The following is a 23,430-nucleotide window of genomic DNA, read 5'->3' on the forward strand; positions in this document are numbered from 1 at the left end:
TAACACCGGTATGACGGAAACTAGGGCGGCAAGAGTGAAACAAAACACCAGGCAAAAGGCCGAGCCTTCCACCCTTTACCAAGTATATAGATGCATTAATTAAATAAGAGATATTGTGATATCCCAACATATCCATGTTCCAACATGGAACAATCTTCATCTTCACCTGCAACTAGCAACGCTATAAGAGGGGTTGAGCAAAAGCGGTAACATAGCCAAACAACGGTTTGCTAGGAGGGTGGGTTAGAGGCTTGACATGGCAATATGGGAGGCATGATAAACAAGTGCTAGGTAGCGCGACATAGCGATACAACGAACAACTAGCAAGCAAAGATAGAAGTGATTTCGAGGGTATGGTCATCTTGCCTGAAATCCCGCAAGGAAGAAGAACGAGTCCATGAAGAAGACAAACGGACGTAGTCGAACGAATCCTCACAATCGCAACGTTACCGGAACTATCAAGGAGAAGCGCAACCAGAAAGAAGCAAGCAACATAGTAAACAATCATCACATAAACATGGCATGATGCACAATCAAGTATGATGCATGACCGATTTAATGAGCATGGCATGGCAAAGTGCAACAAACAACACTACAAATTAAGTGGAGCTCAATATGCAACCAGTTGCATATTGACGAAGCACCACATCCATTTATTTAGTTCTCTCCCGTTTATGTACCCAACAATATTCAATGTTGTTAACCATGGCAAGAGGTGAAGCATAATAAAACTACCTATCTAGGCAAGTTTAAATGAGGCCGGAACAACAAACAACAATTCCGGAAAATCCTCATGTGCATATTTCGAATTTGGTACTGTTCTGCCCTAATTCATATTTTAAAGTTGTTAAACAGTAAAACAAAGTGAACCATGTTAAACTAGGCATTTTTCTACCCCATTTACATATAAAGTTTATTAAAACCAAGCTACGGTTATTTAGTTATGAAATAAATCATTTTAACATGTCATTTATGCAAAATTAAACAAACAGCAAGTTAAACATTTTAAACATGGATGAAAGTTGCATATTATGAAACTAGACAGAATTCTAAGCATTTTACATGTATAAAGTTTTTACATATGGTGCATGGTTATTTGGTTATTAAATGCATGAACAGTAAGGGTTTTTCTGCAAAACTGCGGATCCTGGAATAATAGCTAAATTCGCAGATCTAGGAAAAAACCTACACAGGCCGAATCTAAACTGGAGCAGGCCCAACAGAAGAAAAACAAAGGGGCGCTGGGGGGGTTTCTCACCATGGGCCATGGCCCAGTTCGGAGGTGAGGTGAGGCCACAAATGTGAAGCAAGACCCACTCCCTCCCATCCCAGGGGGGCGGATGCAGGCCGAGGCGAGGCCGGCCCAGGCAAAGTCAACGCGCCTGGTTCCTTCGATGCAGGGAAGCAGGGGATCAAGCTCGTGCTCGACAAAAGGCAGCGACGGCGCAGGGACGCGGTCAACGCAGGCGGTCGAGGCAGAGGCGATGCAGGTGTGGGAACACCGGATCTAGGCAGCGGCGCGCCCGGCAAGAACTTGGCGACGACGGCTCCTTGCTGCAGCAGCTACAGGGAGAGAAAGAGATGTGAGCCGAGAGAGAGAGAAGGAAAGGAAAAAGGGAAGGGCGGAGGGGAGCAGAGGGGCGGCCTGGTAATCGAGGTCGCCGGCAGCAGGTCGAGCTGGAGGAGCTTGGGGCCTCAGGTGCGGGAGCATAGGAGGCCGAGGCGCCATGGCAGGGGAACGGCAGCAACGTGGCATCCGGATGGGCTCGACGACCTGCTGCTCGCTGACGGGAGCGCAGTCCGATGAGGCTCGGGAGGTTACAGGAGGCGGAGGAGCTCGCGATGCGGAGGACTTGGCTCGGGGTCGAGAGAAGACGAGGACGAGCGTTCCTGCTCGGGACGACGAGGAGGTTCGGGGCCCGCGCGAGGTTGAGCTCCAGGAGGTGCTTGGGCATGGGAGCTTCTTCTCCGATGGGGATGGACGGGGGAGGTGGCTCGGGAGGAGGGGATCGAGGGGAGCTCTAGTTGGGTTCACTGCAAAGACGAGGAGAAGGTGGTGGCTTGCTGGAATTCGGTGGCGGCGGAAAACAAGGGAACTGGTCGGAGCTATCCGGTTGGCGGGGATTTTGGATCGGGCGGGATCCCGAGGGAGACATGAGAGGGGGCTAGCGGCGGCGCGATGGGAATTGGTGGATTGGACAGGTAGGGGCTAGGGTTTAGGATTATTATATAGCAGGTGAATTTTGGTTAGGTGCATCTGGTCCCTCCGATCTTAATCGGACGGTCGCGAATAAATAGCTAGGGAGTCCAAATAAGAAAACGGAGATGTTTTATAGATGTTTGGGGATGATCCGGACCCAACGGCGATGATTGAGCGGGTCGGGTTTGGGGAAGTTTTGGGCACGCGCGAGGGGTCTTAGAGAGGTTGACAAAGACAAAGGGGCCTGACAAAAGGTCAACGGAGACAAGGGAAGAAGCGGTAACCACGAACTACTACGAGTTTTTATGAAAACATGCAGATGCAATGCACATGATGACATGATGAAATGCAACAAATAAAATAAAACACACGACGGCAATGAAAAACATTGAAGGCTTCTGAAACGTCGGTCTCGGGATGGATATCTTTCCTTTCCCCCTCTCTCTCCTTCCCTCTCCTCTCCTACTCCCACATGGAAGGGGGGAGTCCTACTCCCGGTGAGAGTAGGACTCCTCATGGGGCGCGCCAAGGGTGGCCGGCCTCCTCCCCCTCCTCCACTCCTTTATATACGGGGAGGGAGGCACCCCTTGGAGACACAACAATTGATCCCTTGGATCTCTTAGTCGTGTGCGGTGCCCCCCTCCACCATAATCCACCTCGATAATATAGCAGCGGTGCTTAGGCAAAGCCCTGTGTCGGTAGAACATCATCATCGTCACCACGCCGTCGTGCTGACGGAACTCTCCCTCAAAGCTCGGCTGGATCGGAGTTCGAGGGACGTCATCGAGTTGAACGTGTGCTGAACTCGGAGGTACCGTGCGTTCGGTACTTGATCGGTCGGATCATGAAGACGTACGACTACATCAACTGCATTGTGCTAACGCTTCCGCTTTCGGTCTACGAGGGTATGTGGACACACTCTCCCCTCTCGTTGCTATGCATCACCATGATCTTGCGTGTGCGTAGGATTTTTTTTGAAATTACTACGTTCCCCAACAGTGGCATCCGAGCCTGGTTTTATGCGTAGATGTTATATGCACGAGTAGAACACAAGTGAGTTGTGGGCGATACAAGTCATACTGCTTACCAGCATGTCATACTTTGGTTCGGCGGTATTGTTGGATGAAGCGGCCCGGACCGACATTACGCGTATGCTTACGCGAGACTGGTTCTATAGACGTGCTTTGCACACAGGTGGCTGTCGGGTGTCAGTTTCTCCAACTTTAGTTGAACCGAGTGTGGCTACGCCCGGTCCTTGAGAAGGTTAAAACATCACTAACTTGACGAACTATCATTGTGGTTTTGATGCGTAGGTAAGAACGGTTCTTGCTCAGCCCGTAGCAGCCACGTAAAACTTGCAACAACAAAGTAGAGGACGTCTAACTTGTTTTTGCAGGGCATGTTGTGATGTGATATGGTCAAGGCATGATGCTATATTTTATTGTATGAGATGATCATGTTTTGTAACCAAGTTATCGACAACTGGCAGGAGCCATATGGTTGTCGCTTTATTGTATGCAATGCAATCGCCCTGTAATTGCTTTACTTTATCACTAAGTGGTAGCGATAGTCATAGAAGCAATAGTTGGCGAGACGACAACGATGCTACGATGGAGATCAAGGTGTCGCGCCGGTGACGATGGTGATCATGACGGTGCTTCGAAGATGGAGATCACAAGCATAAGATGATGATGGCCATATCATATCACTTATATTGATTGCATGTGATGTTTATCTTTTATGCATCTTATTTTGCTTTGATTGACGGTAGCATTATAAGATGATCTCTCACTAAATTTCAAGATAAAAGTGTTCTCCCTAAGTATGCACCGTTGCCAAAGTTCGTCGTGCCCAGACACCACATGATGATCGGGTGTGATAAGCTCTACGTTCATCTACAATGGGTGCAAGCCAGTTTTGCACACGCAGAATACTCAGGTTAAACTTGACGAGCCTAGCATATGCAGATATGGCCTCGGAACACTGAGACCGAAAGGTCGAGCGTGAATCATATAGTAGATATGATCAACATAGTGATGTTCACCATTGAAAACTACTCCATTTCACGTGATGATCGGTTATGGTTTAGTTGATTTGGATCACGTGATCACTTAGATGATTAGAGGGATGTCTATCTAAGTGGGAGTTCTTAAGTAGTATGATTAATTGAACTTAAATTTATCATGAACTTAGTACCTGATAGTATTTTGTGTTGGGGAACGTAGCAATAATTCAAAATTTTCTACGCATCACCAAGATCAATCTATGGAGTCATCTAGCAACGAGAGAGAGGAGTGCATCTACATACCCTTGTAGATCGCGAGCGGAAGCGTTCAAGAGAACGGGGTTGATGGAGTCGTACTCGTCGTGATCCAAATCACCGATGATCCTAGCGCCGAACGGACGGCCCCCTCCGTGTTCAACACACATACGGAGCAGCGACGTCTCCTCCTTCTTGATCCAGCAAGGGGGGAGGAGAGGTTGATGGAGATCCAGCAGCACGACGGCGTGGTGGTGGAAGTAGCGGGATCCCGGCAGGGCTTCGCCAAGCGCAAGCGGGGAGGAAGAGGTGTCACGGGAGGGAGAGGGAGGCGCCAGGGCTTAGATCTTGCTGCCCTCCCTTCCCCCCACTATATATAGGGCCAAGGGAGAGGGGGGGCGCAGCCTTGGCCCTTCCTCCAAGGAAGGGTGCGGCCAGGGAGGAGTCCTTCCCCCCCAAGGCACCTCGGAGGTGCCTTCCCCCTTTAGGACTCTCCCTTTTCCTTATCTCTTGGCGCATGGGCCTCTTGGGGCTGGTGCCCTTGGCCCATATAGGCCAAGGCGCACCCCCTACAGCCCATGTGGCCCCCCGGGGCTGGTGGACCCCCTTGGTGGACCCCCGGACCCCTTTCGGCACTCCCGGTACAATACCGATAAAGTGCGAAACTTTTCCGGCGACCAAAATAAGACTTCCCATATATAAATCTTTACCTCCGGACCATTCCGGAACTCCTCGTGACGTACGGGATCTCATCCGGGACTCCGAACAACTTTCGGGTTACCGCATACTAATATCTCTATAACCCTAGCGTCACCGAACCTTAAGTGTGTAGACCCTACGGGTTCGGGAGACATGTAGACATGACCGAGACACCTCTCCGGCCAATAACCAATAGCGGGATCTGGATACCCATATTGGCTCCCACATGCTCCTCGATGATCTCATCGGATGAACCACGATGTCGAGGATTCAATCAATCCCGTATACAATTCCCTTTGTCTATCGGTATGTTACTTGCCCGAGATTCGATCGTCGGTATCCCGATACCTTGTTCAATCTCGTTACCGGCAAGTCTCTTTACTCGTTCCGTAACACATCATCCCGTGATCAACTCCTTGGTCACATTGTGCACATTATGATGATGTCCTACCGAGTGGGCCCAGAGATACCTCTCCGTTTACACGGAGTGACAAATCCCAGTCTCGATTCGTGCCAACCCAACAGACACTTTCAGAGATACCTGTAGTGCACCTTTATAGCCACCCAGTTACGTTGTGACCTTTGGTACACCCAAAGCATTCCTACGGTATCCGGGAGTTGCACAATCTCATGGTCTAAGGAAATGATACTTGACATTAGAAAAGCTCTTAGCAAACGAACTACACGATCTTGTGCTAGGCTTAGGATTGGGTCTTGTCCATCACATCATTCTCCTAATGATGTGATCCCGTTATCAACGACATCCAATGTCCATAGTCAGGAAACCGTAACCATCTATTGATCAACGAGCTAGTCAACTAGAGGCTTACTAGGGACATGGTGTTGTCTATTTATCCACACATGTATCTGAGTTTCCTATCAATACAATTCTAGCATGGATAATAAACGATTATCATGAACAAGGAAATATAATAATAACCAATTTATTATTGCCTCTAGGGCATATTTCCAACAGTCTCCCACTTGCACTAGAGTCAATAATCTAGTTCACATCACCATGTGATTAACACTCACAGGTCACATCACCATGTGACCAACATCCAAAGACTTTACTAGAGTCAACAATCTAGTTCACATCACTATGTGATTAACACTCAATGAGTTCTGGTTTGATCATGTTATGCTTGTGAGAGAGGTTATTAATCAACGGGTCTGAACCTTTCAGATCCGTGTGTGCTTTACGAATATCTATGTCATCTTGTGGATGCTACCACGCGCTACTTGGAGCCATTTCAAATAACTGCTCTACTATACGAATCCGGTCTACTACTCAGAGTCATCCGGATTAGTGTCAAAGTTCGCATCGACGTAACCCTTTACGACGAACTCCTTTTCACCTCCATAATCGAGAAAATTCCTTAGTCCACTAGATACTAAGGATAAGTTCGACCGCTGTCATGTGATCCATTTCCGGATCACTATTGTACCCCTTGACCAACTCATGGCAAGGCACACTTCATGTGCGGTACACAGCATAGCATACTGTAGAGCCTACGTCTAAAGCATAGGGGACGACCTTCGTCCTTTCTCTCTCTTCTGCTGTGGTCAGGTCTTGAGTCTTACTCAATACTCACACCTTGTAACACAACCAAGAACTCCTTCTTTGCTGATCTATTTTGAACTCTTTCAAAATCATGTCAAGGTGTGCGTTCTTTGAAAGTATCATCAGGCGTCTTGATCTATCTCTATAGATCTTGATGCCCAATATGTAAGCAGCTTTATCCAGGTCTTCCTTTGAAAAACTCCTTTCAAACAACCCTTTATGCTTTCCAGAAATTTTACATCATTTCGGATCAACAATATGTCATTCACATATACTTATCAGAAATGTTGTAGCGCTCCCACTCACTTTATTGTAAATACAAGTTTCTAACAAACTTTGTATAAACCCAAAAACTTTGATCACTCCATCAAAGCGTATATTCTGACTCCGAGATGCTTGCTCCAGTCCTTAGAAGGATTGCTGGAGCTTTGCATACTTGTTAGCATCTTTCAGGATTGACAAAAACCTTCTGGTTGTATCACATACAACCTTTCCTCAAGAAAATCGTCGAGGAAACAATTTTTTGACATCCTATCTGCAAGACTGCTAATACAATTCCAACAGACTCTTAGCATCGCTACGAGTGAGAAAGTCTCATCGTAGTCAACTCCTTGAACTTGTCGGAAAACATCTTAACGACAAGCCGAGCTTTCTTAATGGTGACACTTACCATCATTGTCTGTCTTCCTTTTAAAATCCATCAGCACCCAACAGCCTTACGACCATCAAGTATTTCTTCCAAAGTCTATACTTTGCTTTTATACATGGATCCTCTCTCGGATTTCATGGCCTCGAGCCATTCGTCGGAATCCGGGCCCACCATCGCTTCTCCATAGCTCGTAGGTTCATTGTTGTCTAGCAACATGACTTCCAAGACAGGATCACGCATTACTCTGAAGTAGTACGCATCCTCGTCGTCCTACGAGGTTTGGTAGTGACTTGATCCGAAGTTTCATGATCACTATCATAAGCTTCCACTTCAATTGGTGTAGGTGCCACAGGAACAACTTCCTGTGCCCTGCTACACACTAGTTGAAGTGACGGTTCAATAACCTTATCAAGTCTCCACCATCCTCCCACTCAATTCTTTCGAGAGAAACTTTTCCTCGAGAAAGGACTCGTTTCTAGAAGCAATTACTTTTGCTTCCAGATCTGAAATAGGAGGTATACCCAACTGTTTTTGGGTATTCTATGAAGATGCATTTATCCGCTTTGGGTTCGAGCTTATCAGCCTGAAACTTTTTCACATAAGCATCGCAGCCCCAAACTTTTAAGAAACGACAACTTAGGTTTCTCTAAACGGTGTCGTCTCAACGGAATTGCGTGGTTCCCCTTTTAAAGTGAATGCGGTTGTCTCTAATGCCTAACCCATAAATGATAGTGGTAATTCGATAAGAAACATCATGGTATGCACCATATCCAATAGGGTGCAGTTATGATGTTCGGACACACCATCACACTATGGTGTTCCAGGCGGTATTAATTGTGAAACACTTTCCACAATGTCTCAATTGTGTGCCAAACTCGTATCTCAGATACTCATCTCTATGATCATAACACAGACATTTTATCCTCTTGTCACGACGATCTTCAACTTCACTCTGAAATTACTTGAACCTTTCAATAATTCAGACTTGTGTTTCATCAAGTAAATACACTCAGCATCTACTCAAATCATCTGTGAAGTAAGAACATAACGATATCCACTGCATGCCTCAGCACTCATTGGACTGCACACATCAAATGTATTACTTCCAACAAGTTGCTCTCTTGTTCCATCTTACTGAAACGAGGCCTTTCAGTCATCTTGCCCATGTGGTATGATTTGCATGTCTCAAGTGATTCAAAATCAAGTGAGTCCAAACGATCCATCTGCATGGAGTTTCTTCATGCATATATACCAATAGACATGGTTCGCATGTCTCAATCTTTTCAAAAATGAGTGAGTCCAAAGATCCATCTACATGGAGCTTCTTCATGCGTTCTATACCAATATGACTCAAGTGGCAGTGCCACAAGTATGTGGTACTATCATTACTATCTTATATCTTTTGGCACGAACATGTGTATCACTGCGATCGAGATTCATTTTAGGTGCAAGACCATTGAAGGTATTATTCAAATAAACAGAGTAACCATTATTCTCCTTAAATGAATAACCGTATTGCGATAAACATAATCCAATCATGCTCAACGCAAACACCAAATCTCGATGGTAGAGGGAGCATGCGATGCTTGATCACATCAACCTTGGAAACACTTCCAACACATATCGTCATCTCACCTTTAGCTTGCTCCGTTTATTCCGCAGCTTTTATTTCGAGTTACTAACACTTAGCAACCGAACCGGTATCTAATACCCTGGTGCTGCTAGGAGTACTAGTAAAGTACACATTCATATAACGTATATCCAATATACTTCTGTCGACCTTGTCTGCCTTCTCATCTACCAAGTATCTAGGGTAGTACTGCTTCAGTGACCGTTCCCCTCATTACAGAAGCACTTAGTCTCGGGTTTGGGTTCAACCTTGGGATTCTTCACTAGAGCAGCAAATGACTTACTGTTTCATGAAGTATCCCTTTTTGCCCTTGCCCTTCTTAAACTAGTGGTTTTACTAACCATCAACAATTGATGCTCCTTCTTGATTTCCACTCTCGCGGTGTCAAACATCGCGAATAGCTCAAGGATCATCATAACTATCCCTGATATGTTATAGTTCATCACGAAGCTCTACTAGCTTGGTGGCAGTGACTATGGAGAACCATCACTATCTCATCTGGGAGATTAACTCCCACTCGATTCAAGCGATTGTAGTACTCAGACAATCTGAGCACATGCTCAACGATTGAGCTTTTCTCCCTTAGTTTGCAGGCTTAAGAAACTTGTCAGAGGTCTCATACCTCTTGACGTGGGCACTAGTCAGAAATCCCAATTTCAGTCTTCGGAACATCTCACATGTTCTGCGACGTTTCAAAAACGTCTCTGGTGCCACAATTCTAAACCGTTAGCATTACGCACTGAACTATCACGTAGTCATCAAAACGTGTATGTCATATGTTTCACAACATCTACAGACGACGCTGAGGTTCAGCACACCGAGCGGTGCATTAAGGACATAAGCCTTCTGTGCAGCAATGAGGACAATCCTCAGTTTACGGACCCAGTCCGCATAATTGCTACTACCAACATTCAACTAAATTTTCTCTAGGAACATATCTTAAACAGTAGAACTAAAGCGTATGACATAATTTGTAAAGACCTTTTGACTATGTTCATGATAATGAAGTTCATCTGATTATTGAACTCCCACTCAGATAGACATCCCTCGAGTCATCTAAGTGATACACGATCCGAGTCAAACTAGGCCGTGTCCGATCATCACGTGAGACGGACTAGTCATCATCGGTGAACATCTCCATGTTGATCGTATCTACTATACGACTCATGTTCGACCTTTCGGTCTCTTGTGTTCCGAGGCCATGTCTGTACATGCTAGGCTCGTCAAGTCAACCTAAGTGTTTTGCATGTGTTCCGAGGCCATGTCTATACATGCTAGGCTCGTCAACACCCGTTGTATTCGAACGTTAGAATCTATCACACCCGATCATCACGTGGTGCTTCGAAACAACGAACCTTCGCAACGGTGCACAGTTAGGGGGAACACGTCTCTTGAAATTTTAGTGAGGGATCATCTTATTTATGCTACCGTCGTTCTAAGCAAATAAGATGCATAACATGATAAACATCACATGCAATCAAATAGTGACATGATATGGCCAATATCATCTTGCTCCTTTGATCTCCATCTTCGGGGCACCATGATCATCTTTGTCACCGGCATGACACCATGATCTCCATCATCATGATCTCCATCATTGTGTCTTCATGAAGTTGTCACGCCAACGATTACTTCTACTTCTATGGCTAACGCGCTTAGCAATAAAGTAAAGTAATTTACATGGCGTTTATTCAATGACACGCAGGTCATACAAAAATGAAGACAACTCCTATGGCTCCTGCCGGTTGTCATACTCATCGACATGCAAGTCGTGATTCCTATTACAAGAATATGATCAATCTCATACATCACATATATCATTCATCACATCTTCTGGCCATATCACATCACATAGCACATGCTGCAAAAACAAGTTAGACGTCCTCTAATTGTTGTTGCAAGTTTTTACGTGGCTTGTATAGGTTTCTAGCAAGAACGTTTCTTACCTACGTAAGACCACAACGTGATATGCCAATTTCTATTTACCCTTCATAAGGACCCTTTTCATCGAATCCGTTCCGACTAAAGTGGGAGAGACAGACACCCGCTAGCCACCTTATGCATCTAGTGCATGTCAGTCGGTGGAACCTGTCTCACGTAAGCGTACGTGTAAGGTCGGTCCGGGCCGCTTCATCCCACAATGCCGCCGAAACAAGATAAGACTAGTAGCGGCAAGAAGAATTGGCAACATCTACGCCCACAACTACTTTGTGTTCTACTCGTGCATAGAAACTACGCATAGACCTAGCTCATGATGCCACTGTTGGGGAACGTAGCAATAATTCAAAATTTTCTATGCATCACCAAGATCAATCTATGGAGTCATCTAGCAACGAGAGAGAGGAGTGCATCTACATACCCTTGTAGATCGCGAGCGGAAGCGTTCAAGAGAACGGGGTTGATGGAGTCGTACTCGTCGTGATCCAAATCACCGATGATCCTAGCGCCGAACGGACGGCACCTCCGCGTTCAACACACATACGGAACAGCGACGTCTCCTCCTTCTTGATCCAGCAAGGCGGGAGGAGAGGTTGATGGAGATCCAGCAGCACGACGGCGTGGTGGTGGAAGTAGCAGGATCCCGGCAGGGCTTCGCCAAGCGCAAGCGGGGAGGAAGAGGTGTCACGGGAGGGAGAGGGAGGCGCCAGGGCTTAGATCTTGCTGCCCTCCCTTCCCCCCACTATATATAGGGCCAAGGGAGAGGGGGGCGCAGCCTTGGCCCTTCCTCCAAGGAAGGGTGCGGTCAGGGAGAAGTCCTTCCCCCCCAAGGCACCTCGGAGGTGCCTTCCCCCTTTAGGACTCTCCCTTTTCCTTATCTCTTGGCGCATGGGCCTCTTGGGGCTGGTGCCCTTGGCCCATATAGGCCAAGGCGCACCCCCTACAGCCCATGTGGCCCCCGGGGCTGGTGGACCCCCTTGGTGGACCCCCGGACCCCTTTCGGCACTCCCGGTACAATACCGATAAAGTGCGAAACTTTTCCGGCGACCAAAATAAGACTTCCCATATATAAATCTTTACCTCCGGACCATTCCGGAACTCCTCGTGACGTCCGGGATCTCATCCGGGACTCCGAACAACTTTCGGGTTACCACATACTAATATCTCTATAACCCTAGCGTCACCGAACCTTAAGTGTGTAGACCCTACGGATTCGGGAGACATGTAGACATGACCGAGACACCTCTCCGGCCAATAACCAATAGCGGGATCTGGATACCCATATTGGCTCCCACATGCTCCTCGATGATCTCATCGGATGAACCACGATGTCGAGGATTCAATCAATCCCGTATACAATTCCCTTTGTCTATCGGTATGTTACTTGCTCGAGATTCGATTGTCGGTATCCCGATACCTTGTTCAATCTCGTTACCGACAAGTCTCTTTACTCGTCCTGTAACACATCATCCCGTGATCAACTCCTTGGTCACATTGTGCACATTATGATGATGTCCTACCGAGTGGGCCCAGAGATACCTCTCCGTTTACATGGAGTGACAAATCCCAGTCTCGATTCGTGCCAACCCAACAGACACTTTCAGAGATACCTGTAGTGCACCTTTATAGACACCCAGTTACGTTGTGATGTTTGGTACACCCAAAGCATTCCTGCGGTATCTGGGAGTTGCACAATCTCATGGTCTAAGGAAATGATACTTGACATTAGAAAAGCTCTTAGCAAACGAACTACACGATCTTGTGCTAGGCTTAGGATTGGGTCTTGTCTATCACATCATTCTCCTAATGATGTGATCCCGTTATCAACGACATCCAATGTCCATGGTCAGGAAACCGTAACCATCTATTGATCAACGAGCTAGTCAACTAGAGGCTTACTAGGGACATGGTGTTGTCTATTTATCCACACATGTATCTGAGTTTCCTATCAATACAATTCTAGCATGGATAATAAACGATTATCATGAACAAGGAAATATAATAATAACCAATTTATTATTGCCTCTAGGGCATATTTCCAACATTTTGCATGTCTATGTTTGTTGTAGGTAGATGGCTTGTGTTGTTGTTCCGTTGAATTTTAATGCGTTCCTTGAGAAAGCAAAGTTGAAAGATGATGGTAGCAATTACATGGACTAGGTCCGTAACTTGAGGATTATCCTCATTGCTGCACAGAAGAATTACGTCCTGGAAGCACTGCTAGGTGCCAAACCTGCTGCAGGAGCAACACCAGATGTTATGAACGTCTGGCAGAGCAAAGCTGATGACTACTCGATAGTTCAGTGTGCCATGCTTTACGGCTTAGAACCGGGACTTCAACGACGTTTTGAACGTCATGGAGCATATGAGATGTTCCAGGAATTGAAGTTAATATTTCAAGCAAATGCCCGGATTGAGAAATATGAAGTCTCCAATAAGTTCTACAGCTGCAAGATGGAGGAGAATAGTTCTGTCAATGAGCATATACTCAGAATGTCTGGGTATAACAATCACTTGATTCAATTGGGAGTTAATCTTCCGGATGATAGTGTCATTGACAGAATTCTTCAATCGCTGCCACCAAGCTACAAGAGCTTCGTGATGAACTATAACATGCAAGGGATGGATAAGACGATTCCCGAGCTCTTCGCAATGCTAAAGGTTGCGGAGGTAGAAATAAAGAAGGAGCATCAAGTGTTGATGGTCAATAAGACCACCAGTTTCAAGAAAAAGGGCAAAGGGAAGAAGAAGGGGAACTTCAAGAAGAACAACAAACAAGTTGCTGCTCAAGAGAAGAAACCCAAGTCTAGATCTAAGCCTGAGACTGAGTGCTTCTACTACAAGCAGACTGGTCACTGGAAGCGGAACTACCCCAAGTATTTGGCGGATAAGAAGGATGGCAAGGTGGACAAAGGTATATGTGATATACATGTTATTGATGTGTACCTTACCAGAGCTCGCAGTAGCACCTGGGTATTTGATACTGGTTCTGTTGCTAATATTTGCAACTCAAAATAGGGACTACGGATTAAGCGAACACTGGCTAAGGACGAGGTGACGATGTGCGTGGGAAATGGTTCCAAAGTCGATGTGATCGCCGTCGGCACGCTACCTCTACATCTACCTTCGGGATTAGTTTTAGACCTAAATAATTGTTATTTGGTGCCAGCGTTGAGCATGAACATTATATCTAGATCTTGTTTGATGCGAGACGGTTATTCATTTAAATCTAAGAATAATGGTTGTTCTATTTATATGAGTAATATCTTTTATGGTCATGCACCCTTGAAGAGTGGTCTATTTTTGATGAATCTCAATAGTAGTGATACACATATTCATAATGTTGAAGCCAAAAGATGCAGAGTTGATAATGATAGTGCAACTTATTTGTGGCACTGCCGTTTGGGTCATATTGGTGTAAAGCGCATGAAGGAACTCCACACTGATGGACTTTTGGAATCACTTGATTATGAATCACTTGGTACTTGCGAACCATGTCTCATGGGCAAGATGACTAAAACGCCGTTCTCCGGAACTATGGAGCGAGCAACTGATTTGTTGGAGATCATACATACTGATGTATGTGGTCCAATGAATGTTGAGGCTCGTGGCGGGTACCGTTATTTTCTCACCTTCACAGATGATTTAAGCAGATATGGGTATATCTACTTAATGAAACATAAGTCTGAAACATTTGAAAAGTTCAAAGAATTTCAGAGTGAAGTTGAAAATCATCGTAACAAGAAAATAAAGTTTCTGCGATCTGATCGTGGAGGAGAATATTTGAGTTACGAGTTTGGTCTACATTTGAAACAATGGAATAGTTTCGCAACTCACGCCACCCGGAACATCACAGCGTAATGGTGTGTCTGAACGTTGTAATCGTACTTTACTAGATATGGTGCGATCTATGATGTCTCTTACTGATTTACCGCTATCGTTTTGGGGTATGCTTTAGAGACGGCCGCATTCACATTAAATAGGGCACCATCAAAATCCGTTGAGACGATGCCTTATGAACTGTGGTTTGGCAAGAAACCAAAGTTGTTGTTTCTTAAAGTTTGGGGCTGTGATGCTTATGCGAAAAAGTTTCAACCTGATAAGCTCGAACCCAAATCGGAGAAATGTGTCTTCATAAGATACCCAAAGGAAACTGTTGGGTACACCTTCTATCACAGATCCGAAGGCAAGACATTCGTTGCCAAGAATGGATCCTTTCTAGAGAAGGAGTTTCTCTCGAAAGAAGTGAGTGGGAGGAAAGTAGAACTTGATGAGGTAACAGTACCTGCTCCCTTATTGTAAAATAGTTCATCACAGAAACTGGTTCCTGTGACGTCTACACCAATTAGTGAGGAAGTTAATGATGATGATCATGAAACTTCAGATCAAGTTGTTACTGAACCTCGTAGGTCAACCAGAGTAAGATCCACACCAGAGTGGTACGGTAATCCTGTTCTGGAGGTTATGTTACTAGACCATGATGAACCTACGAACTATGAAGAAGCGATGGTGAGCCCAGATTCCGCAAAATGGCTTGAGGCCATGAAATCCGAGATGGGATCCATGTATGAGAACAAAGTATGGACTTTGGTTGACTTGCCCGATGATCGGCAATCCATCGAGAATAAATGGATCTTCAAGAAGAAGACTGACGCTGACGGTAATGTTACTGTCTATAAAGCTTGACTTGTTGCAAAAGGTTTTCGACAAGTTCAAGGGATTGACTACGATGAGACCTTCTCACCCGTAGCGATGCTTAAGTCTGTCCGAATCATGTTAGCAATTGCTGCATTTTATGATTATGAAATTTGGCAAATGGATGTCAAAACTGCATTCCTGAATGGATTTCTGGAAGAAGAGTTGTATATGATGCAACCGGAAGGTTTTGTCGATCCATAGGGAGCTAACAAAGTGTGCAAGCTCCAGCGATCCATTTATGGACTGGTGCAAGCCTCTCGGAGTTGGAATAAACGTTTTGATAGTGTGATCAAAGCATATGGTTTTATACAGACTTTTGGAGAAGCCTGTATTTACAAGAAAGTGAGTGGGAGCTCTGTAGCATTTCTGATATTATATGTGGATGACATATTGTTGATTGGAAATGATATAGAATTTCTGGATAGCATAAAAGGATATTTGAATAAGAGTTTTTCAATGAAGGACCTCGGTGAAGCTGCTTATATATTGGGCATCAAGATCTATAGAGATAGATCGAGACGCTTAATTGGACTTTCACAAAGCACATACCTTGACAAAGTTTTGAAGAAGTTCAAAATGGATCAAGCAAAGAAAGGGTTCTTGCCTGTGTTACAAGGTGTGAAGTTGAGTAAGACTCAATGCCCGACCACTGCAGAAGATAGAGAGAAAATGAAAGATGTTCCCTATGCTTCAGCCATAGGCTCTATCATGTATGCAATGCTATGTACCAGACATGATGTGTGCCTTGCTATTAGTTTAGCAGGGAGGTACCAAAGTAATCCAGGAGTGGATCACTGGACAGCGGTCAAGAACATCCTGAAATACCTGAAAAGGACGAAGGATATGTTTCTCGTTTATGGAGGTGACAAAGAGCTAGTCGTAAATGGTTACGTCGATGCAAGCTTTGACACTGATCCGGACGATTCTAAATCACAAACCGGATACGTGTTTTTATTGAACGGTGGAGCTGTCAGTTGGTGCAGTTCTAAACAAAGCGTCGTAGCGGGATCTACATGTGAAGCGGAGTACATAGCTGCTTCGGAAGCAGCAAATGAAGGAGTCTAGATGAAGGAGTTCATATCCGATCTAGGTGTCATACCTAGTGCATCGGGTCCAATGAAAATCTTTTGTGACAATACTGGTGCAATTGCTTTGGCAAAGGAATCCAGATTTCTCAAGAGAACCAAGCACATCAAGAGACGCTTCAACTCCATCCGGGATCAAGTCCAGGTGGGAGACATAGAGATTTGCAAGATACATACGGATCTGAATGTTGCAGACCCGTTGACTAAGCCTCTTCCACGAGCAAAACATGATCAGCACCAAGGCTCCATGGGTGTTAGAATCATTACTGTGTAATCTAGATTATTGACTCTAGTGCAAGTAGGAGACTGAAGGAAATATGCCCTAGAGGCAATAATAAAGTTATTATTTATTTCCTTATATCATGATAAATGTTTATTATTCATGCTAGAATTGTATTAACCGGAAACATGATACATGTGTGAATACATAGACAAACAGAATGTCACTAGTATGCCTCTACTTGACTAGCTTGTTGATCAAAGATGGTTATGTTTCCTAGCCATAAACAAAGAGTTGTCATTTGATTAACGGGATCACATCATTAGGAGAATGATGTGATTGACTTGACCCATTCCGTTAGCTTAGCACTTGATCGTTTAGTATGTTGCTATTGCTTTCTTCATGACTTATACATGTTCCTATGACTATGAGATTATGCAACTCCCGTTTGCCGGAGGAACACTTTGTGTGCTACCAAACGTCACAACGTAACTGGGTGATTATAAAGGTGCTCTACAGGTGTCTCCGAAGGTACTTGTTGGGTTGGCGTATTTCGAGATTAGGATTTGTCACTCCGATTGTCGGAGAGGTATCTCTGGGCCCACTCGGTAATGCACATCACTTAAGCCTTGCAAGCATTGCAACTAATGAGTTAGTTGCGGGATGATGTATTACGGAACGAGTAAAGAGACTTGCCGGTAACGAGATTGAACTAGGTATTGAGATACCGACGATCGAATCTCGGGCAAGTAACATACCGATGACAAAGGGAACAACGTATGTTGTTATGTGGTTTGACCGATAAAGATCTTCGTAGAATATGTGGGAGCTAATATGAGCATCCAGGTTCCGCTATTGGTTATTGACCGGAGACGTGTCTCAGTCATGTCTACATAGTTCTTGAACCCGTAGGGTCCGCACGCTTAAAGTTCGATGACGGTTATATTATGATTTTATGTGTTTTGATGTACCGAAGGTAGTTTAGAGTCCCGGATGTGATCACGGACATGACGAGGAGTCTCGAAATGGTCGAGACATAAAGATTGATATATTGGACGACTATGTTCGGACACCGGAATGGTTTCGGAGAGTATCGGGCATATACCGGAGTACCGGGGGGTTACCGGAACCCCCCGGGGAGATTAATGGGCCTATTGGGCCCTAATGGAGAAGAGGAGGGGCGGCCAAGGGCAGCCGCGCGCCCCCTTCCCCCCCAGTCCGAATTGGACAAGGAGGGGGGCGGTGCCCCCCTTTCCTTTCCCCCTCTCTCTCCTTCCCTCTCCTCTCCTACTCCCACATGGAAGGGGGGAGTCCTACTCCCGGGGGGAGTAGGACTCCTCATGGGGCGCGCCAAGGGTGGCCGGCCCTCTCCCCCTCCTCCACTCCTTTATATACGGGGAGGGAGGCACCCCTTGGAGACACAACAATTGATCCCTTGGATCTCTTAGCCGTGTGCGGTGCCCCCCTCCACCATAATCCACCTCGATAATATCGTAGCGGTGCTTAGGCGAAGCCCTGCGTCGGTAGAACATCATCATCGTCACCACGCCGTCGTGCTGACGGAACTCTCCCTCAAAGCTCGGCTGGATCAGAGTTCGAGGGACGTCATTGAGTTGAACGTGTGCTGAACTCGGAGGTGCCGTGCGTTCGGTACTTGATCGGTCGGATCGTGAAGACGTATGACTACATCAACCGCGTTGTGCTAACGCTTCCGCTTTCGGTCTATGAGGGTACGTGGACACACTCTCCCCTCTCCTTTTCTCTATATTTGTATAGATTCTCGAAGTGGGAGTCGGTCATAGCCTCATACTTCATCATCAGCTCACACCACCCTGCCTCAAATTCTTCTAGCATCAAGCTGAAGTCAACACAGTTGTTGAAATCTTTGGACAAGCCAGGGTTTCGCCCCAGCAATGCTCCAAGCTTCTCTTGTGCTTTTTTCATAATATGCTGATACGTCCATTTTGCATCATGCTTTTATATCGTTATTTATTGCATTATGGGCTGTTATTACACATTATGTCACAATACTTATGCATGTTCTCTCTTATTTTACAAGGTTTACATAAAGAGGGAGAATGCCGGCAGCTGGAATTCTGGACTGGAAAAGGAGCAAATATTATAGACCTATTCTTCACAGCTCCAAAAGTCTTGAAACTTCACAGAAGTCATTTTTGGAATTAATAAAAAATACTGGACAAAGAAAATACCAGAGGGGGGCCACACGCTGGCCAGGAGGGTGGGAGGCGCGCCCTACCCCCTGGGCGCGCCCCCTGCCTTGTGGGCCCCCTGGTGGCCCTCCAGTGCCCATCTTCTGCTATATGAAGTCTTTCGTCCGAGAAAAAAAATCATAAGCAAGCTTTCGGGAAGAAACTCCGCTGCCACGAGGCGAAACCTTGGCGGAACCAATCTAGGGCTCCGGCAGAGCTGTTCTGCCGGGAAAACTTCCCTCCGGGAGGGGGAAATCATCGCCATCGTCATCACCAATGCTCCTCTCATCAGGAGGGGCCCAATCTCCATCAACATCTTCACCAGCACCATCTCCTCTCAAACCCTAGTTCATCTCTTTTATCCAATCTTTGTCCCAAAGCCTCGGATTGGTACCTGTGGGTTGCTAGTAGTGTTGATTACTCCTTGTAGTTGATACTAGTTGGTTTATTTGGTGGAATATCATATGTTCAGATCCATTATGCATATTAATACCCCTCTGATTATGAACATGAATATGATTTGTGAGTAGTTACGTTTGTTCCTGAGGACATGGGAGAAGTCTTGCTATTAGTAGTCATGTGAATTTGGTATTCGTTCGATATTTTGATGAGATGTATGTTGTCTCTCCTGTAGTGGTGTTATGTGAACGTCGACTACATCACACTTCACCATTGTTTGGGCCTATAGTAAGGCATTGGGAAGTAATAAGTAGATGATGGGTTGCTAGAGTGACAGAAGCTTAAACCCTAGTTTATGTGTTGCTTCGTAAGGGGCTGATTTGGATCCATATGTTTCATGCTATGGTTAGGTTTACCTTAATACTTCTTTTGTAGTTGCGGATGCTTGCAATAGGAGTTAATCATAAGTGAGATGCTTGTCCAAGTAAGGACATCACCCAAGAACCGGTCCACCCACATATCAAATTATCAAAGTACCGAACGTGAATCATATGAACGTGATGAAAACTAGCTTGACGATAATTCCCATGTGTCCTCGGGAGTGCTTTTCTCTATATAAGAGTTTGTCCAGACTTGTCCTTTGCTACAAAAAGGATTGGGCCACCTTGCTGCACTTTATTTACTTTTGTTACTTGTTACCCGTTACAAATTACCTTATCACAAAACTATCTGTTACTGATAATTTCAGTCCTTCTGCTCCTCGTTGGGTTCGACACTCTTACTTATCGAAAGGACTATGATAGATCCCCTATACTTGTGGGTCATCATATGCCAGCGACAACAGCGGTGCACACTTGTAGGAAAGATCTTTTTAATTGACTGTGCCATTGCGATGTCTTGGTCGGCTATGATGTTGGTGGGTGCTACATTATGCATTGCCTCAAGGAAGGTCTGGAATAGCCAATCAAAGCTTGATGCCAACTCTTGCCTAACAAAGCCACAGCCCAACATGAATGACTACCCATGTCTGTTAATCCCAATGAATGGTGCAAAGGGCATGTTGTACATGTTAGTCATATACGTTGTGTCAAAGGAGATACAATCATGATAAGATTCCACGTACACCTTCCTTGGTGCACCATCGACCCAGAAAATATTCTCAACCCTGTCTTCCTCATCATATTTTATCTTGTAAAAAAAACTGGATCCTCTCTCTGCTAATCTTTAAAGTAAGCAACTGTCTCTATCATATCCCCTTCTTTTGTATCATCCTTGTTCAAGAGCATCTTGAGGTTTTTAATGTGCTTAGTGCCATAAGGTACAATGAGTTCTGACCCATAGAAATCTGACATGATGTGCATCATACGACCTGTTGACATGAAGTCACAATGGTGGTCAATCCTTTTTCTACACAAAAACAGTACCAAAAATAGTTTCTTTTCTGTTTTCAGCAAGGCAACTCAAATGCAAAGCTCATGCAATTCATCAAGCTATACAAGCAACTACAACAATACGCCTCAGGCAACGCATGAACAAAATACACAAAACAAACCAGGGGGTAACTATGCATTAGTGAGCAATAAAAATTTCAATCATAGGCAAGTTGACCTCATCCAGAAACAAGTACTATTGTACATTTTAGCTACAAAGAGACTAATCATAGGCAAGTCTAGAGTCAACACCAATTTTTTTTACACATGAAAACACTAGGCAAGTAGGAATTTGCATTGAGCAACAAACAGGTAAACAGTAGGCAAGTCCAGCATCCAGAAACAAATCAGGCATTATATCTTTTTGTATTGCTGTAAGCAATTTAATGTCATTATCAAGCAACTAAGTCACATGTTTGAAGCAAACAGTCACATGTTTCAAGCAAAAATCAGGTAGTTGTTGATGGGCCAAGAAACTTACAACCAGTAGGCATGTCCATGTTCTTAAAGTTAGAAGGTAGGGGGACCTGTAGTTAAATTGCAGTTATGAAGATGAGTAAGGAAGGCCCTTTCTTCTGGCGGGATCCCTTGGTGTGATCGCAAATACTTAGTCAAACATGGCTTGTCAACCAACGGATGGTTGTGCTCGCCAACAAAGTAGATCACCTCCCATCTGCCATCTATTATGTTCACAATCATCTTAGCTTTGCAACCAGTTTGCACAATTTTATCTCCTTTTCATTTCTTGCTCCTCTTTTTGCCTTTACTATCATCATCAAGAAAGACAATAGCCTCATCTTCATTATCATCTTTTGCTTGCTCAACAATGTCATCTAGTACGGGAATCTTTTCTGCCCCTCCGTCATCGACATCAGGCTTTCAAAACTTGTTGCAAACAAACTGTTGTTTTATCAACTCTCCGGTTTTCATATCCTTCCTTGAAGTATTCATTTTGATTGAAAACCCCATCTGTAAGGAATATGCATTGTAGTGCTCCTTGGCATCTTCCAAAGTGTCAAACCTCATGCCCACATAAGGCTCCTTGGGCTGTGACCAAGCTTCATCATCATTTTTAGCACCCAAACCATTACCAACAGTCCCACCAGTATCACCTGCAGCACCTGTGCCATCAAGGGTATGAGCATCACTCTCAGCTGCTACTGCTGCAGGTACTTGTGTACTGCCCGGAGCCCGTCCCCCACGACTTGACTGCCCATCTGTCTCCATTGCTTCTGTAGCAGCATTGACTTTTTGCATGATAGGGGGATTAGGTGATTCCGTCACAAATTCTGCATTTCCAGCAGCATGTTGCGTACAGTATAAAGGATCACCATTATTTTCATCTGGTTCCTCATTCAGGTCAATCATTATCAATCTGTTTATTTTTTTCAACATGGGAAAAAGTAAAGCAAGTCAGCAGAATGATGCAAGCAAGTAGCATAGTAAATACAGGCAAGCCAATAGCACAACCACCCAAGCACACCACAAACAGGTCAATCATCTTCAACCTGTGCATTTTTTTAACCAGAAAAATTAAAGCAAGTTAGCTTATTGAGGCAAGCTAGTGCCACACTAAACACATGCAAGCAAGTAACACAACAACCCAAGCACACCAGATTCACAAGATAGCATTCATTTTTGTTTTTAAGGAAACAATTGAACATAACCAGGCAATTCAAAGTACACTATCAGGCAATCCAAACCATATAACCAGGCAAGTCAAACTATATATGTCAGGCAATATATTTTTCAGGAAATCCATGTTTTTTTGTACTAATGAAACATTTGTACATATAACATAGGCTTGTTTTTTGTGTATCATAATATATTTTCTTATTTGTTTTTCTTAAACGCAGGCAACATTAATTTGGTGAAGCGAGCCTCCTGCCATAGAAGTGCTACTTTTGAAGTGTCTTCAGAATGGAATTCACTCCAAAATAAGAGAGAATAGAGCATGTTTTGTGTTAGAAAAAACTTAAGTTGGCAGTTATGGGCATGGTCGCTCTTTATATTCAGACTATATTTTCAGTACCTATGTTTTCATCTTATAGCAGCAAGCTTGTGTGTTTTGGCTATGCTCACTATGTTCAATGTTGTTTCCATTTTTGCACAATTGGTTGAAGTAACGTTTCGTAGCTGAGATAGTTGTTGGTATATGGCTTTTCTTGTTTTTTTTCTTTCTTTGCAGGATGAAATACTAATAAATTTGCAACTGTATCTTGGCAACTTTCCAACTTTTTTGGGATCATGGTGAAGGATATGCTATAACAAAGGTAAATTGTACTACGCAATAGTCTCTCTTGTTTTTTAGCTGCAATTTTACGTTTATTCTTCTCATGTTTTTTCACTGTTGAACCAAAAAATAATGGAAACAAATGACCAAGAGGAATGTTTTTCTAGCTTCATCAGGAGTTGCCTGGACATCATTATGCTTTTGCTTAATCCTAT

This window comes from Triticum aestivum, chromosome 7D, assembly GCF_018294505.1.
Source record: "Triticum aestivum cultivar Chinese Spring chromosome 7D, IWGSC CS RefSeq v2.1, whole genome shotgun sequence".
Lineage (NCBI taxonomy): Eukaryota > Viridiplantae > Streptophyta > Magnoliopsida > Poales > Poaceae > Triticum > Triticum aestivum.